Here is a 7,218-nt window from a genome sequence, read left to right on the forward strand (position 1 = left end):
CCTCCAAGGCCTCTGCAGCCCTGGCCTCTATGGTACTGCCATGGTTGGTTTTCTGTCCTGACTTTCTTCAATGATGAACAGTGATATGGAAGTGTAAGCCAAATAAAACCGTTTCTCTATAACTTGATTTTTGTTCACAGTGTTTCATCACAATTGAAACCCTAAGTCAAACTGGCATCAGTATAGTGGGGACTTGAAAGACATGGCAAGGTTGTTTTGGGGAGGATTGTCCAAGACCTTTGGAACTATGTGACAGAAAAGTAATTGAGTGTTGAGATCTCAGTGAGCTCTTCTACAGAAGTATGGAAGATAAGAAATGTTAAGAGCAGTGTAACCAATGTAGGCCTGACCTGTGAAGTTGCAGAGGGAAGAAAATGCTTCTGTGTGAAAAATCTATAGATTTGTTTATCTGGAGCTGAACAAACCAGCTATGATTAGAAAGAACCAGAACTTCTGATATGAAAACTGTGCTTTGCTGGGATATTGATGCTTGTCAGTTGTAACTTAGAAATTAGTAGTGATTAAGAAGAGACCTGCCTTGCTTGAGTATGTCAATTTGAAATAGCTAAGATATTTATTCTTAGCTTCAACCATAGGCTTTCTCACTAATTGGGACTTTTATCTCTTTTTTATTTAAATTAGTAACAAGTTTGCTTCACCTGTCAATCCCTGCTCCCTCTTCCTCCTCGCCTAACATGCTCCTCACCAATTCCCCACAATACCCCAACCAATCCCCACTGAACTCCCCAGGGAGAGTGAGGCCCTCTATGGAGGATCTCCAAAATCTGTCATATCATCCAGGGCAGGGCCTAGCAACACTACCCCCATGGGTCCAGGCTGAGAGAGCATCCCTCCAAGTGGAGTAGTCTCCCAAAGTCCATTCCTATGCCAGGTCCCACAGATGGCAGAAGCCTCCTCACTGACACCCAGATTTAGGTGGTCTGGATAAATCCCATGTTGGTCTTTAAGTATTCAGTCTGGGGACCATGAGCTCATCCTTTTTCAGGCCATCTGTTTCTGTGGGTTTCGCCAGTCCATATTTTACCCCTACAGTTTTTACTCCTCACTCTCTGTAACTGGTTTCCAGGAGTTCAGTTCATTGTTTAGCTGTGAGTGTCTGTCTCTGCTTCCATTGGCCTCTGAAGGAAGGCTCTAGGGTGCCATATAAGGTAGTTATCAATCTCATTATAAGGCAAGGGCATTTAAGGTAGCCATTCCACTATTATTTATATTGCCAGTTAGTATCATCCTTTTAGATCTCTGGATATCTCCCTAGTGCCAGATCTCTCCTCAGACCTATAATGGCTCTCTTTATTACAGTATCTCTCATCCTGCTCTCCTCTATTCTTCCCCAGACTCAAACTTCCTGTTCCCCCTTGTCCTGCTCTTCCCTCCTCTTCTTCCCCTCTCTTTCTTTCAACTTCCTCTTCCCTTCTCCATGCTCCCAATCAACTCAGGGGATCCTGTCTCATTCCCCTTCTCCGGGGAACCATGCATATTTCTCTTAGGATCCTCCCTGTATCCCAGACTCTCTGGTGGTGTGATTGTAGGCTGGCAATCTCCTGTTCCATGTCTGAAATCCATGTATGAATGAGTACATAGCATGTTTCTCTTTTTGTGACTAGGTTACCTCACTCAAGATGGTTTCTTCTAGTGTCATTCATTTGCCTGAAAATTCAGGATTCCATTCTTTTTATTCCATGGAGTTTTACCCCATTGTGTAAATGTACCACATTTTCTTTATCCAGTCTTCAGTTGACAGTTATCTAGGCTGCTTCCACATTCTGGCTATTACAAATAATGCTGCTATGAACATAGTAGATCAGATGTCCTTGTCATATGAATGTGCATTTTTGGGTATATGCCTAGAGGTAGACTGATTCCCATTTTCCTAAGGAATCTGTAAACTAATTTCCAAAGTGGCTGTACTAGGTGGCACTCCCACCAGCAGTGGAGGAGTGTTCCCCTCTCCACATCGTCTCCAACATAAACTGTCATTGGTGTTTTTATTATAGCCATTCTGACAGGAGTGAGATGAATCTCAGAGTTGTTTTGATTAGTATTTCCCTGATAGCACTTTCTTAAGTGTCTATCAGCCATTTTAGACTCCTCTATTGAGGGTTTTCTATTTATTTCTATACCTACTGGGAGAAGTCATTCTGTAAATATGTGTCTGATTGGTTTGAATAAATCACTGTTGGCCAATAGGGAAGCAAGATAGGTGAGACTAGGAGTCTAGGAGGATTCTGGGAATTGTAGTGAGGAGAGCTCTCACCATGTGATCTCCCGGGTGCAAGAGGCACTTAGGTGTACGTCCTCATAAAATAAGTTTTTGTAAAATATAGATTAGCAATTATGGGTTAATAATCAAATTAGCTAGCTGATAAGAAACCAAACAAAGGGGAAAGAGCATCATAATTAATATGTCTTGTGTGTTATTTGGGGGCTTAAAGCTGCAACAGGAACCAGGTGGTGGGCAGGAAGACTAAACATTACATGTGTCCCACTTTTTAATTTGATTATTTGGTGTTTTTGACGCTAGCTTCTTGAGTTCTTTATCAATTTTGGGGGTCAGGCCTCTGTCAGATGTGGGGATAGTGACTATCTTTTCCCATTCTGTGGGCTGCCTTTTGTCTGGTTGACTGTGTCCTTTGCCTTATAGAAGCTTCTCAGTTTCAGGAGGTCCCATTTATTAATTATCGATCTCAGTGTTTATGCAACTGGTGTTATGTTCAGGGAGAGGTCTCCTATGCCATTTCTTTCAAGGGTTTCTCCCACTTTCACTTCTAAGAGGTTCAGTGTGACTGGATTTATATTGAGGTCTTTGATCCATTTGGATTAAGTTTTGTGCATGGCGATAGAGATGGATCTATCTGCAGACTTCTACATGCCAGGGAATTGCGTTGAATCTGTAGATTGCTTTTGGCAAGATTATCATATTTTACTATGTTGATCCTACCTATCCAAGAGCATGGGAGGTCTTTCTGTTTTCTGGTATCTTCTTCAATTTCTTTCTTTAAAAACCCAAAGTTCTTGCTATACAGGTCTTTCACGTATTTGGTTAGCATTATCCCCAGATAGTTTATATTGTTTGGGGCTATTGTAAAGGGTGATGTTTCTCTGATTTCTTTCTTAGCCCATTTATCATCTGTATATAATAGGACTACTGATTTTTTGAGTTAATCTTGTATCCTGCCTCTTTGCTGAAGGAGTTTAGCAGTTATAGGAGTTCCCGTGTAGTTTTTTGGGTTATTTATGTAAACTATCATATCATCTGAAAATAGCGAAAATTTGACTTATTCCCTTCCAATTTGCATCCCCTTGATCTCCTTTTGTTGTCATATTGCTCTAGCTAGAGCTTCAAATATAATAATGAAGAGATAGTGAGAGAGTGAACAGCCTTATCTTGTTCCTGATTTTAGAGGAATTGTCTTGAGTTTCTCTCCATTTAGTTTGATGTTAGCTGTTGGTTTACTGTATATTGCTTCCATTTTGATCAGGTATGTTCCTGTTATCCCTGATCTCTCGAGGACCTTTACCATGAGGGCATGTTGGATTTTGACAAAGGCTTTTTCAGCATCTACTGAGATGATCATGTGAGGTTTCTTTTGCAAATTGATTATATGGTGTATTATATTGATAGATTTTCATATGTTGAATCATCCCTGGGATGAAACCTAATTGATCATGATGAATGCTTTTTCTGATCTGTTCATGGAATCAATTTGCCAGTATTTTATTGAGTATTCTTGCATTAATGTTCATGAGGGAGATTGCTCTGTAGTTCTCTTTCTTAGTTGTGTCTTTGTGTGGCTTGGCTACCAAGGTAATTGTATCCTTGTAAAAAGAGTTTGACATTGCACCTTCTGCTTAAATTGTGTGAAACAATTTGAGGAGTGTTGGTATTAGCTGTTCTTTGAATTTCTGGTAGAATTCTGCGCTAAAGTCTTCTAAACCTGGGCTTTTTTTCAGTTGGGAGAATTTGGATGACTTCTTCAATTTTCTTAGGTGTTATAGGTCTGCTTAAATTGCTTATCAGTTCTTGACTTAATTTTAGTAAGTGATATCTATGCAGAAATTTGTCCATTTCCTTTAAATTTTCAAATTTTCTGAGGTACAGGTTTTCAAAGTATAACCTGAACATTCTCTGGATTTCCTCAGTGTCTGTTATGTCCCCATTTCCATTCCTGATTTTCTTAATCTGAATGCTCTCTTTGCCTTTTGGTTAGTTTGGATAAAGGTTTCTCTATCTTGTTGATTTTCTGGAAGAAGAAACAACTGTTTGTAACATTGATTCTTGTATTCTTTGTTTCAACTTTATTGATTTCAGCCCTCAATTTGATATTTCCTGGCATCTACTCCTCCTTATTGAGTTTGCTTCTTTTTGTTCTAGAGCTTTCAATTTGCTGCTAATTTTCTAGTGTGACTATTCTTCAGTTCCTTCGTGTGGGCACATAGTGCTTTGAACTTTTCCTTTTAGTACTGCTTTCAAAGTGTCCCATAAGTTTGGGTATGTTGTGTCTTCATTTTCACTGAACTCTAGGAAGTCTTTTTAATTTCTCTATTTCTTCCTTGACCCAGGAATGGTGCAATTGCATGTTATTCAATTTCCATGAGTTTGTAGGGTTTCTTCAATTTATGTTGTTGTTGAATTCTAACTTTCAAGCATTAGTGGTCTGATAAGATACAGGGGGTTATTCCAATTTTTTGTACAATAAAGGTTTGTTTTATTGTAAAGTATGTGGTGGGTTTTAGAGAAGGTTCCATGTGATGCTGAGAAGAAGGTGTATTCTTTTTGTTTGATGGAATGCTCTATGGTTATCTGTTAAAACCAATTGGGTCATAACTTCTGTTAGTTTCTTTGTTAATTTTCTGTCTGATAGTCCTGTTTAATGATGAGAGTGGGCTGTTGAAATATCCCACTATAACTGTGTGAGATCTTACATGTGATTTGAGTTTTAGTTTATACCAATGTGGATGCCTTTGTATTTGGGGCATAGATGTTCAGAACTGAGACTTTTTCCTGAGGAATTTTCCCTGTTATTAATATGAAATGACCTCCTTCATCTCTTTTGATTGATTTTAGTTTGAAGTCTAGGATAGCTACACCAGCTTGTTTCTTGTGTCCATTTGACTGGAAAAATCTTATCCCAACCCTTTACTCTGAGGCAATGTCTGTCTTTGAAGTTGAGATGTGTTTCTTTTATGCAGCAGCAGAATGAATTCTGTCTTCATATGCATTCAGTTGCCTTGTATCTCTTTATAGGAAAATTAACACCATTAATATTGAGGGAAATTAAGGACCATTGAGTGTTACTTCTTGTTTTTGATTTGTCGTTGGTAGTGGTATTGTTTGCAGATTTACCCTGCTTTTTCTTTTGGCTTTTGGTAGAGTGGGATTATCTATTGCCTATGTTTTTGCGAGTGTAGTTAACTTCCTTGGGTTGGAGTTTTCCTCCCAGAACTTTCTTTAGTGCTGGATTAGTGGATATGTATTCTTTGAATCTGGTTTTGTCATGGAATATCTTGTTTTCTCCATCTACAGTTAATGAAAGTTTTGCTGGCTACAGTAGTCTGGGCTGGCATCCGTGGTCTGTTAGTGTTTGTAGAATATCTATCCAGGATCTTTTGGCTTTCAGAGTATTCATGGGGAAGTCAGGTGTGATTCGGATAGGTATGCCTTTGTATGTTACTTGGCCTTTTTCCTTAGCTGCTCTTAATATTCTTTCTCTATTCTGTATGTTTTGGTTTTGATTATTATGGGGTCAGGGTACTTTTTTTGTGATCCACTCTATTTAGTGTTCTGTAAGCTTCTTGTACCTTCATTGGGATGTCTTTCTTTAGGTTGGGAAAGTTTTCTTCTATGATTTTGTTGAATAAGTTTTCTGCCATTTGAGATGGGTTTCTTCACCATCTTCTATACCTATTATTCTTAGGTTTGGCCTTTTCATGGTATCCCATATTTCCTGCGTATTTTATGTTACAGATTTGCTGGACTTAAGATTTTCTTTGGTAGATGAATCTATTTCTCCTTGTGTATATTCAATGCCTGTGATTCTGTCTTCTATCTCATGTATCCTGTTGGTTATGTTTGCATCTGTAGTTCCTGATCATTTACCTACCTTTATAATCCCAGCATTCTTTCAGACTGTGTTTTTTTATTGTCTCCATTTCAGCTTTAAAACCTTGCACTGTTTTAATTGTTTCTTGCAATATTTGGTTTGTCTTTTCTTCTATTTCTTTAAAGAATTTTCACATTTCCTCTTTTAGGGTGTCTATTATCTTCATGAAGTTGTTTTTATGTAGTTTTCTTCTGCTTCATCTGTGTTTGCATGTTCAAGTCTTACTGGTGTACAGGCCCTAGACTCTGGTGGTGTCATATTGGTTTTTCTATTGTTGAATGTGTTCTTATATTGCCATCTTCCCATCCCTTCTTTCAGTGGGTACAGGTGGGGTCTCTTCCTCTCCTGGTTGGGTACAGGTTCAAGGTTCTCTTCCAGTGGGAGCAAGCAGATCCAATACTCTGTTGAGTCTCAGATTGGGTGCAGGCAAGTCTGAGGCACTCCCTGTCCTGGTGGAAGGGAGATGGATTAGGACAGTGCTGTCAGCACACTCATGGTTGGTTGGTGAGCTGAGGTAAGTTGACCTGCCTGCAGTCCCTAGGCCAGGAGATCCCAGAGTGGTCAAGAGGAAGGATGTTGGGCCCAAGGTGTGGGCCAGAGCTCACCTCTACCCTGAGTGGGCCGGGTGGGAATGGTCCAATAATCTCATCAGGCTTACTGCTGGGGGCAGACATTTTCCAGAATATTTCACCTTAAAGATCCTAGTCTCTTTCTTTCTTTCCTTCATTTTCAAGAGTTTACTAAGATCTATTGTCAGATTTGCATGTGAGATACTGGTTACCAAAAGACCAAAGAATCCCAAGCAGAATAGACAGAGAATATTTAATATACACACTTGTATATATAATGCAGCATCATACCATATAAGACATTGACTTGCTTTATACATTCAGATCATTTGAAACTCTTCTTCAGTCTATGAAACAAAACATTGAAAAATAAACAGCAATATACTCACTTCTTGCAAAAGTGGTATGATAAAGAATATAAAGTACTCTTCTTTTCAACAATCAAAAGATATTGGTTTGTGTGTGTGTATTTACATATATATATATGTACACACACACATGCATATATGGGACTTTTACAAGTAACA

The sequence above is a fragment of the Mesocricetus auratus genome, unplaced genomic scaffold (genome assembly GCF_017639785.1).
Source record: "Mesocricetus auratus isolate SY011 unplaced genomic scaffold, BCM_Maur_2.0 Super-Scaffold_100676, whole genome shotgun sequence".
Lineage (NCBI taxonomy): Eukaryota > Metazoa > Chordata > Mammalia > Rodentia > Cricetidae > Mesocricetus > Mesocricetus auratus.